Genomic DNA, 12,474 nt, shown 5'->3' on the forward strand with positions numbered 1-12,474 from the left:
GCCCTTTGTCTGAAACCTCTGAGGCCAGATGGGTTTCAGAATTTTTCACATTTCAGAAATGCGATACGCTTCACATTCTATGTACGACACAGGTTAGCAAACTTACAGCCCGTGGCTAAATCCGGCCTAAGGATTATTTTCATGAATAAAGTTTTATTGGTACACAGCTACACCCACTTGTTTACATATCGTCCATGCTTTCAGCTCCAGTGGCAGAGTTGAAAATTCAGAGGCCATATGCACACAAAGTCTAAAATATTTATGATCTGGCTGTTTACAAAAAAAATGTGGTTGAACCTTGTAGTTAAACACAGTAAACACCTTGTAATTAAACATATGAAAATCTCTACATCAACATGAATGGGTATTCACACTGTGTAAGGTGAATAATTGAGAGTCCACTCTAGATGACTTTTTTTTTTTTAAACCAAACGGTAATGGAAAGAACTTTTGGGTTTCACAGGGTCCTTTCCACCTTTCACATTGTGGGTTAATGCATAAGCAGCAGGAATAGAGTTGAATGTGATGACTTGCTTATATGGGTATTGTTTCGTTATTAGGAAAATCACGCTTGTCACATATTCACCCCACCTTTTGCTTTGAATCCAGATTGCTGTCTTTCAGGCTGGGGCCCGTGAGGCATCCCCTGTAACCCGGCTGGTGTGGAAGTGGAAGGCTCCCCGGGCAGTCACAGAGCCACCTTATTTTTGGATCTGTGGGGCCTGCTGCGCACCTTTCCGCATCATTCCTGAAGTGACCCCGGGGACCTGACCCGGCATTTGTCAGTGCCAGCCTATTGACTTCAGGAAAGCATGTATGTCTTTGTGCCAAAGGGCGCAGGGTGCGTGGCAAATGGACCCCCCCGTTCCCCATCACCTTAGTCTAGTGTGGGACCACCCCTTCTCGACACTGAGGCTGAGTGAGGCAGAGTTGGGGTACCAACAACCGTCACTGCCTTGAAGTATTTTACGTACACCCCAGAAATATTGGCATAGCTGTCTTTTAAATGCATTCTTAACTTTTCCTTTTCCATAGTTCTTTGCAATGCTTTGTGTAATCGGTCACCACGTGTTTAATAAGCCCTAGTTCTGGGCTGGGCGTCGTCCACGGTATTGCCCTAGTCTTGCAGTAAGGCGAGGTTAATGCATTGACGTTTCAGAAATAGGGAGCGTGTTCTGAGTTTGGGGCCTCTCCTGTGTGATTCTAGCTGTAAGATCAGTTTTGTAAGCTTAGGGATCCCAGTTAAATTTAAATGTTGAGATTTCTACCATGTTTGGAAGATTGGAGGCTGGGTTTATGACATTATGGAAACATGGTCCATACTCTCCATTGCTCATATACCATCCCTGTTGTTTGACAAGGCGTGGCCACTCTAGAAGGAGCCAGTAGGAGCTCCGGGCACTGCTCTAGACCCCGGATCCTCTGGGTCAGGGGATGCCTCTGCCCTTGTCTCCACGTCCCAGGACTTGGTGCATGGTAGGCTCACAAGTGTGTGTTGAGAGGAACTGAGGAAGGAGGCAAGAAATAATGCCTTAGGAAGTCAGTAGAAACCGACTTAGAACATTGGTCAGCTTCCCCTTCCCTTGGCTAGAACCCTCCACCTGGTGACTCATGAACCCGCTGGTCTCACAAAGGTACCGGTGGCAGGGGTTCCCTGCTTTCTCTGGGTGCGTGTGCATGTGCCAGTGCGTGTGTGTGCACTCACACGCACCCAGCTTTTTTTTCTTTGCCATTTTTTTGTTGCCGTTATGTAAGTAAGTAGGATGCTTGTTCGTTTTTTGTTTCTTCAGCAAGGGACAAATTTAAGATAGCAGACACAGTCTGAGAAGAGCCGGCGCCCCGGATGTGCCCATCAGTTTCTTCCCCAAGTAAGAGGAGTGTGCAGCAGAGACCTTACTCAGACCACTGTCCCTGTGGGGCAGGTTCCTCAACCCAGCGATGGTCTGTGCAGCCCTGCCAGATAAGTCTGGTCATTTTGTTCAAGTCTCCGAGCTCACTGGTCAAGTCAGTTTTAGAAAGTGGTAATGCGCCTCCTTACTGCGCACCCGGGATCCCCTCACCGGCCCAGCTCCGTGCAGGGACTCGGTGTGAACACAGGTGGCGCACGTGAGCAGCCGCGTGAAGAGGCTCCCTCGCTTTCTCCGGGCTTGCGCCCCGAGGGCGGGCGAGGGTGAGAATCCCTCAGATGTGTCCCCAGTCCCCCCAGGCTGGAACGAGCGCCCTGCCCACACCTGAGCTCCTGTGGCGCGCGCACTTCCCCCGCAGCTGCCACCCCATCCTGCCAGGTTCCAGGACTCCCGTGTGCGCATCCCGTCCCCTCCGCACCGTGTTGGGCTCCTCGTCCCCTGGGCCATCCTCGCCGTGTCCCGGTATCCCAGGGACTTGGGATGAATCTTCGTCGCTCCATTGCGGCGTGTCTATCCATCACAGTATTAACTGACCTTTCTGTAGCACCATTTCGTTTGCACGATACACATGGTTACAAGAAACTGATAACGAGTCAGGAAGGGTTTTTTGATGTTCATTTTATCAACAATGCTAACAGCTAATATTTCTTGAGCCCCATCTGCGGGCCCCCCATGGCCTTCCGCACCGCCTTGCGTTATCCGATGAGGTTTTCACGACAAGCCTGTGAGGTTGTTCCTGTCCACACTTTGCCTATGATGGAAGTGAGAACTGACTGGCCCCAGGCCACAGGGCAGGAACTCAGGTCCCAGTGTTCCTGACTCCAGAACCCTTGCTCTTAGAGATTCCCGAGCTCAGTCGGCCCTGGAGCCATTGTTGCTTTGGAGTCGCAGGGCGGCCGGAACAGAGCACTGCGGCCCCAGAGGCTTAGACAACAGACGTTGTCTCGTGGTTCTGGAGGCTGGAAGTCTAAAGTCAAGGTGCCGGTTGGGTTGCCTTCCTGTGAGGCTTGTCTCCTTGGTGCACAGTCCTCTCTCCTCTTCCCATGTCCTCACAGGGTCCTCCCCCCGTGCGCGTCTGTGTCCTGATCTCCTTGTTTTGTAAGGACAGCAGTCGGATTAGGGCCCATCCTCCTGGCCTCATGTTACCCTAAACACCTTTTTAAAGGTTCTGTTTCCAAATACGGTCACATCCTGAGGGACTAGGGGGTTAGGACTTCAACATGGCAGTTTTGGAGGGAACAGGATTCAGCTCCTAACAGGCCTCTTCTTGGACAGCATCAGGGAACAAAGCCAGCATCGCTTTAATCTTTGTAATGTGTATAATGACTCATGAGAGTGCCTCCTACCCCTGAAAGATAGGACCAAGAGGAGAGGAGACGGCCGGGAGCCACAGCACTGTGACACGCATCGGCCCATGGTCCAATACACTTAGGTGACCAGCTTTTCACTGGCGCCCCGGATGTGCCCATCAGTTTCTTCCCCAAGTAAGAGGAGTGTGCAACAGAGACCTTACTCAGACCACTGTCCCTGTGGGGCAGGTTCCTCAACCTTTTGATTTTTATTTTTGAGAGAGAGGGAAGGGGAGAGAGCGCCAGCTCCAGCGGGGGAGGGGCAGGGGGAGAGAATCTTAAGCAGGCTCCATACTGAGCGTGGCCCAACACAGGGCTCGATGAGCCCTGAGATCTCAGCCCATGAGATCATGACCTGAGCCAAGATCAAGAGTTGGACCCTTAGCTGACTGAGACACCCAGGTGCCCCACCTTTTTTTAGTCAAGTATAAGCAGGAAAGGGCACGCGCTTTGTGTATATACTTCAGTGAATTTACCCAAACTGACATGTGCGTGTAATGAGCACCCATATTAATAGGATGATTCCAGAACCCCGCTGGACCTCTCGGGTCCCCTTCCAGCCTCTACTGCTGCACAGTTTCTAACCTCAGTTGTACACAGTTTGTAACTGTAAAAGCAAAGGAAGATGATGGTCACAGTAAAAAGACAAGAAAGCCCCACAAAAACATACACACCTTATCTCTATCTGGATTCCTTTAGACCCAGCTCTGCTCTTAATTAACCACGGGACACTGAGGACACAATTTGGTCTCTCACTTCAGCGTCCTCTTCTTTCAAATGAGGCGAGACAATCTCCAGATGATAATGAATATAGAATACCTAGGACAGGGTTAGACACACAGCCGATCGAGGCGGTACACTTACGAGCTAATAAGGAAAGGATGTGTAATAAAGGATGTGTACAAAGGATGTATAAGGAAAGGACGCCTTTGGCTTTCTGGAAGCGAGGTTCCTAACCAGTAAATGACAGGCTGGTTTAATCAGGTATTTACCGGGGGATCGTTGTTAAGGGGCTAAAGAGGACGGGCCGAGACCTTCTCCGAGGAACCTGCTGCTTGCCTGGACTGGAAGCCCTCTGGCGGCAGTCCGGCCAGGTGGGGTGCTCTGTGTTCGACAAGTTTGCCCCGTGCAACCTTCTTTCGAACCTTCTCTATCCACCACAAGGTACCGGGGAGCTTGGGACATTCAGGGTTCCCGCTTTGTCCCTGGAAGGAAGAAAGTGGCTGTAACAGTGACAGAGATGCCACGTTCTCTCCAGGCTAGACAGACACTCAACACTGGGCAGAGTGGAACAGTTTCCTGTCCCCTGTATCCGGGATGCTTGTCCTCGGACAACCTCCCACACGACACAACATTTTAATATTTACCAGTGTACCTGCAGCTGCTTGATACACTTGTACTGCACACGAATTGATTTTCAAGAAATATATTTGGGAGTTTTTTTTTTTTTTCTTTCCTTCGTGCTCTTGGCTTGGCAAGACGCATATTTGCATAGAAATAATCTTGAGTGAGCTCTCCTTGCAAAGGTGTCAAATTTATAAACATCACAACTGTAAAGACATGGTTTTGGATATGGATTCCAGCTCCACCCCCCCCCCCCGCCCCCCCACCACCAACCTCAGTTTATTTCTTCCTTCATTTATCATGTCTGGGTCACCACACATTGCGTTTATTTCTTTGGGATTTTGTTTCTGAGCAATTTATTTGCCCAGGTGGTATTTCTGTGTGTTAAAGCGTATTACTATATTTTATTTTGTTTTATTTTACTATACTTTCCATCACAATTTCAAAATAAAACAATCCGATTCTAAGGTTCTTTAAAGCGTCTCTCTGGTGAAGGCAAGGCATGTGGAAAAGCCTTGCGCCTCCTGTCCCTCCCTCACCCCCATGGTGCACAATTTATCTTTTGAAGATGCTGGGCTTTAATAGGTGGGGTAGAGCACAGAAACCAGATGGTTTCAACTCACACCTGTGCAAGTGCCAGGATTCCGAAAACATTACAGTTAATGGCCAGAATCAGGCTGCCAAGCCTCGTGGAGTCTTACTTAACTGATATGTCATTTTGGTTAACTGAACTTTTCAGTTAACCGGGAGCTATGTTGGCTCCTGCCCCCTCCCCCTCCCCCGCCAGCCAGTCCCTCCCGATATGAAATTTGCTTCACTCCCTCCCTCTTCTCCAACCTCACCCGCCCCCAACTCTTTCCTCTCGATGTGTCTTTCTCTCTTGGTATCGCTTATTCTTTCCTTGTGTCTAGAAGCCTCAGAACCTGGCTTTTATTGGCCAGCTTATCACATTCGATCATTCATTGTCCTCGGCGAACGTCGTGTTGTTGTAGTCTTTCAGGCAGCTAGACACAGCTGCCTTTGAGCCTGCCTTGGCTTTTCCTGATGCTTTGGTGCTCCTTGATGCCCAGGTTTATTGTCGCCCTGATAGAAAGAGGATTTTGGTTACCCGGTCGTCAGTTGCCAAGTTTTGACTGCACGTTTTTTTTTTTAACGTTTATTTATTTTTGAGACAGAGAGAGACAGAGCATGAACAGGGGAGGGGCAGAGAGAGAGGGAGACACAGAATCTGAAACGGGCTCCAGGCTCTAGGCTGTCAGCACGGAGCCCGACGCGGGGCTCGAACTCACGGACCGCGAGATCATGACCTGAGCCGAAGTCGGACGCTTAACCGACTAAGCCACCCAGGCGCCCCTTGACTGTACATTTTAAGCATACATTTATTTTATTACATAATACCTAGAAACCCATTATTCTAGCAAAACCTTGAGAAAATGTGATTATTTGCAATAAATACAGGGTTCTATCTTGATTCTCTCCACCCTCCAAGATTCTAAATGCTCACTCATAAATGAAATAATTATTTTTTTAATGTTTTATTATTTACTTTTGTGAGAGAGAGAGAGAGAGACAGAGACAGAGACAGTGAGAGAGAGACAGTGGAGGGTGGGGGGAGAGAGGGAGACACAGAATCTGAAGCAGGCCCTGGGCTCCAAGCTGAGCTGTGGGCCCAGAGCCTGACATAGGGCTTGAACCCATGGACAGTGAGATAATGACCTGAGGTGAGGCCGGACGCTCCACCGACTGAGCCACCCAGGTGCCCCATAAATGAAGTCATTCTGACCCTACTGTGATGAAACTTTGTTTAGACGTGAAGCCCTGTGTTTTCTTCCTCTACTTGGCAGGTGGATCCTTAGGTGGCCCCACTGATTCCCACTTCCTGGTATCCACTCCCTTGTGATATCCTCCCCTTGAGTGTGTGGAGAAATGGACTTCTAACCAATAGAATATGGAAAACATGATGGGATGTCACTTCATCGATTAGGCTACATCACATTGCAAGCTGAAGGGGTCCTGCAGATATAAGTAAGGTCCCAGATCAGTTGGCGCGAGGTCAATCAGAAAGGTTATCATCCTGGGTGGGCCTGGATTAATCAGATGAAAGCCCTTTAAAGAGGGTCTGAAGCCAGAGTCTCCATTGATGGCTTTCAGGAAGTAAGATGCCATGTGGTGAGAGGAGCTATGGAGTGGGCAATGTGACAAGGAACTGCAGGAATCTTCTGGATTGGTCCAGAATATACCACAAGAAAATGGAGATATCAGTCCTACAGGCTGGAAGAAATTAGTTCTGCCGCCAATCTTCGGGAGCTTAAAGGTGATTGAAATTCCCCTGATAAGTCTCTGATGAGACCACAGCCCAACCCATAAGCCATGACCATACTCTTGACCCATGAAAACTGTAAGATAATAATGTAGGTTGCTTTCAGCCACTAAATTTGTGGTAATTTGTTACACAGCAGTGGGAAAGCAATATAGATAGTGCAAACTTCATTCTTTCCTATTCTGCACAGCAAGTTCTAAGTTACTCAACAGAACTCAGAGGACAGCCAGGAAGATAGTGACCCCATAAAAAACATGCATTTTGTAAGCCCCATTTCTTCACGATTTTCATCTGTAAAGTAAGAGGAAAATAATACAGCGCCAGGCTTTCTTTGAGCACTTCAGACATACTTTTACCTACAGAGACAGAGACCCATATTGTCTATCCTAAAATGTTGTCGGGAGCAGCTCACGTGGCCGGAATGTGGCCCCGTCTTTCCTCCATAGGTCATCTTGCGACTTACCGAGGAGAGACGCGGTGACTTCAAGGTATAGGTCACACTGTCCACTTACTTTATAGATGAGGAAAGTAACAATCCACAGCATCTCACAGGTAGAGCGCAATATAAGTCCTCCGTCTTGAATCACATTGACCTTGTAGGTCATATGATTTCCATTAGTTTACAGAGCAACCCAAGGGCAGAAGTGAAATTGGAATTTCACTTTGGAATTTCTGAAACCCTGTTTTATTTATACATTTATTTAGTTGTCTTTTTTTTTTTTTTTTTTTTTTTCTGGCCACCAACCATCTTTCCCTTTGAAAACTCCCCCAGTGCCCCAGCATCAGTTTCTAAAAGGGATATATTTCTAACTGGCAGGTCCGGTTGGGCTGTGCGAAGTGTTCCCTACCTTCCCTGCTCACCCAACCCTAAATAATCGTCTGTGTGTTCCTTTTATTGTCACCTCTGAAACAAGATGAAGAACCCAGTGGTTTGCTTTAGAACGCATTAACTTCTTTATCACATTAATACTGACTTATATCTTACTTCCCACTTGCAGTAAGAAAACCATTCACTTCTTTCCCTCACAGGACAATATCTTTAATAGCTTCTGTGTGTTTCCTATTTTGGGCTGTTTCTGTATAAACAGACTAATCTAATAGCATGCTGAACCATCTAACTTGGCAGAAATTCAGAAAATCACTCATTTCTATGGCAAGCTGGGATGCCAAGCAGGGGGGAAAGCCCTCACTTTTATTGCAGAAAGATTTTTCTTAAAGTTGTCTTTCATGAACATAATATGTCTATCATTTAGAATTCTCTAGCACCCTGACTAGAAATTATTTATTGCACAAAGGCACAATGCTGAACAGGAAAGTAGTATTCCCCTTACGATTTCGGGCTTGAATTCATTTGCCTAAAGGAGCGGGATCTTATGAACACAGTTTTGAATGCTGGCATGGTTATGAAGGATGGTGCTCACCTCCAGGGTACGTGTCCAAAGCCGTTTTCATTGAATCTGCAAGGTGAGAATATCATGGCCCCGTTGCAAACCTGGCTGATGGCCTGGCCAACCCAGAGTTCCAGCCTCTGTCACTGGAACGAGAGCCTGTCTTTTGGAGGAGGTGTTCTTGCTGAGATTCTAGGACACCCCTCTCCCCCTTTGCTTGGCTGCCTCTCACAGGTTGTGGGTCCCAAGTGGCCCAAAGCCTTGGCTCCCACTTCTGGTCTCTGAAGCATTGATGGATCATGAACCATGCTGGTGGAGCCACTGACACCTGGCTTTTCTGGGGAGACAGGGGTGACCGGGAAGCCCCATGCTCTGTGCCCTTCTCCACGTCTCTTCTAGCTGTCACCTCCCCGTAGGCCAGGAGTCCCTGGGGCCTGTCCACTTAGGGCTTACATGCCCCCCTTCATAGTATCAGAGTATGTCCCTACCCAAGCAACCCCCAACACACTTCGAGAAGGTCACATGCTTTTCTGTATGCTGTTCTTTCACATAGTGTGTGCATGCTTGCATGTGTGTGTATATATACACACACACTTTTAAAACAGACTTTTTTTAAAAAAAATAGGCTTTGTTTCTTGATCAGTTTTAGATTTATACAAAGACTGAGACACTAGAACGGACTTCCCGCATACCTCACACCCAGCTTCTCCTATTATTAACATCTTACAAAATCAGGTACATTTGTTACAGTTGAATAATATCAATATATTCTTATTCACTCAAGCCCACAATTTATACACATTTCCTTAGTTTTTACCTAGTGACTTCTTTCCGCTCCAGAATCCCATCCAGGGTCCTATATTACATTTAGTTATTAATGTGTCCTTGGACTCCTCAGACAGCAGTAGTGTCTCTGATGTCCCTTGTCCTTGGTGACATGGGCAGTTGTGAGGAGTGCCGGTCCAGGATTATGTACGACATCCCAATATTCAACTTTGTCTTAATGGTTTTTTTTTTTTTCCATGCTTAGACTTGGGTTTCGGAAGAGAAGACCTCAGGGTACAGTGTCCTTCTTATCACGTCATCAGGGTCACATGTTGTCACATATGTTAAGGTGAATGATCTCTATTAGACCTTCTTCACCTGGCCTAGGCAGGATCTGTCCCCTTTCTCCCGGATACGGTTACTCTTTTCCTGTCCATCCCACACTCTTCCTTTTGGAAGGAGGCTGCTGTGTGCAGCTCACGCTATAGGAGTAGGGATTTATGTTCCCACTCTTCGCGGGCACAGCATCTACATAAACTATTTGGAATTCTTTTGCATGGGAGATTTGTCCCTTCTCCCCCAGTTATTTATTTATTCAGTCATTTATTTACAGCCGTGCAGGCTCATGGATATTTATTTTCCGCTTCGGGTTATAATCCAGCACGACTATGTTGGTCTCCTTGCTCATGTTATTCCAGGCCTGGCCATCAGGAGCTCTGTCAGTTGGCTCCTGTGCCCCTTTGGTACCCCGCCGTCGTTGTAAGGTGTGCTTCTGTTTTTGTTTGTTTTCATTTCCTTTTTTGTTTTGTTTGTGTCCCTCCCCCTCCCCCGTCCCAAACACACACACAGACACACACACACACACACACACACACACACAAAGGGCAGCATACTACTGGGATGTCTGGGATCTCAGCGGCATTGTTGCTACTCTTAAGAGAAATCTCATTTGAGCAGTGAGGGGGGTGGGTGAGTTCTTGCTCTCGTTTAACATTTTACCCAATTCAGGGACCGGAGAGACCACTGTCTCTCTTAGTGCGTTTCCCACCATACCTCTCCCAGCAGATGGAGCAGATGGGCCGTCGAGCCTTCCCCCTCACCCCTGCCCCGGCCACACAGCTCAGCCTCCAAGTCCCTAAAAGGACAGGATGTCAAAAATGCTCAGCCAGGGAGAAGGTCTGGGTCCTGATCCTGGCCCGGCCCCAACTTGGGCGTCTCAGTGTGACCTCTGCCCTTCTGCACCTCCACATTGAAGGGTTTGCCTCGGCTGGTCTCCAAGGCTTCCTTCAAATCCTGAAGTTCTAGGATACTGGGAGTCCTTGAGTAAAAAGAAGTCACCCACCAGGCCTCAGGTGTGTCTGTTGGAAATCGTGTTGAAATCATGGAGAAAAGGAGAGGAGCAAGAGGAAAGAGGTGGACCTGAGCTGATAAAAAGAAGAATGAGAATGAGTGTGTGGGGCGAGGGTGAGGAGAGAAGAAAGAAATAACTTGGATGTTAATCCCTGTGAAAATGCCACAACAACTCATTAAATACATAATTTCTGAAATTTTAGCTAAGAAACTCAGGACCACTAAGCAACAACATGAGTGGCATTAACTGTCTTTCATTTCTGAAAAGGTTACTAGATGAATAGAAGGTGCAAGAGAGAGAAGATAGTGATTTCAGTGTGTCAGGCTTTGACAACAGCAATGCACCCTTGGGCAGCTGTACAAATCATAAATTTCCAGATCAAGAGAGGCATTGGCATTGGTCAGTTGGTCTTTGGACTTGGCATTGGTCAAACCACATCTGGAATCTCATTTTCCGTGTTGGGTATCACTTGATAAGAACACTAATGGCAGACTGGAATTGGTCCTTGGTAGAGTGTCAGGAGTGACGGGGGCCTTGGGACCAGGGCATTAGGAGGGGGGTTGAGGGAACCGGAATGTGTTCATTCTGAGGAAGATACAAGAAACACCTGCTTTTGCAAGGCTCAGTAGAGGACAGTCAAGTGTTGTCCTACAGTGGAATGAACCTCTACACAAAGGATCCGTGCCCTTTGTTGGGGCCAGGAAAGCAAAGGCTGGATGCTTAAACATCTGGTACGGCTGCCGTCGATGGGATGCAGCTTTGGAGACAAGTGTGGCTGGACAGGCACTGGGATCTCTCCCTCTAGTTGGGTTCTGTGGTACTAATGCTTCCTGGAGCTTTTCCTTCTTTTCACTTCACTGGCTCTAAATCCCATCCCCTATCAGAAGTCCTTTGGTTTGCTTCAAATGCAAATTCCAGTCCCTGTGTGGATATTCTTATGCACTGGGAGTTGGGGGGCAGTGTGAGATCCAGTGGGCAGACCTGTGTTTCTGTCAGGTTCCCTAGGTGATTCCTACACACGCCAGGAGTCGAGGAGTACCCTCCGAAGTGGATTGCCAACTCCTTAAGGATAAGAACCATATTTTCTTCCTCTTTTGTATGCGTCCCCATACAAGGATAATTACAGAGAATAAGCACAGAAATGCTTGTTGGTGGATTTATTCCAGAAAAAATTTTTTTAGCTCTCTTTGTATGGAACTTTGCAAAATAAACACCATGATCACCCCATGCTTTGCGAGTAGCATATGCTAGAATGGAATTTCACTGCCTTAAGTTGAGTGTTAATTTATTGGTTTCAACTGAATTCTGAACAGAAGAGGAGACACCTTGGAAAGGTGTGAATGTCGATGCCGAGAACTGGCCAGACACTTCCCTTCCAGCACGTTCCATGAGGGACTAAAAGGCCAGCTGTTTTGAACCTCCCATTTCGTGATGGTTCCAGTTTCCTCCTCACTGCGCATTTATCTTGCATATTTAGGGGATGTTTCCATTCTATTTTATCTACTTTCCATTCTGAGGTCTTTTGTATAAGTATTCCCTTGAACCCGTTCCAAGAAGCAGATTTTTAACCCAATAGACTACAACTGCAGTGCTTTATCATGCATGCATATTTCAAAATGTGAATGTAAGTAGATTTAGCAAAGTTAAAACAAAATTAAAACTTTCCAAAGGGTACTTCTGCTTGTTTTTCCACGTTGGACTTTCCCATCGGGATTCTTACGCCATTTAGAAGACTCTAAAAACAGGAAGAATTTTCGCTTGGGTCTTTTTTTTTTTTTTTCTTTTTTTTCTCTCCTCAAGGGATAGGGTACAGAAAACACTACTGAGGTTTGGCCTTGTTCTGTTTTCCTGCACCACCCTCGCTGGCAGTGGTGGGTGAATTCTGAATCTCGGCCATTAGCCGGATTGTCAGCACGATTTCTGGCTGGCACCTTGCCTCCCCTCCTGCCTCTGTTGAAATCTCTTCTTCAGGCAGACACTAGAGTCATTTCTCTAAAACAGAAATCCCATTTTGCCCCTCCCTGTGTCACCAACCCCCCCCCCCCCCCCC

General features: G+C 47.3%; 1 protein-coding gene across 1 annotated transcript in view; it reads left to right on the plus strand.

Moving 5' to 3' along the window:
- WWOX (WW domain containing oxidoreductase) overlaps positions 1-12,474 on the plus strand; it is a 982,315-nt gene that overhangs the window by 462,218 nt on the left and 507,623 nt on the right. The gene's annotated exons all lie outside the window — the stretch shown is intronic.

This window comes from Panthera uncia (genome assembly GCF_023721935.1).
Source record: "Panthera uncia isolate 11264 chromosome E2 unlocalized genomic scaffold, Puncia_PCG_1.0 HiC_scaffold_20, whole genome shotgun sequence".
In the NCBI taxonomy this organism is placed as follows: Eukaryota; Metazoa; Chordata; class Mammalia; order Carnivora; family Felidae; genus Panthera; species Panthera uncia.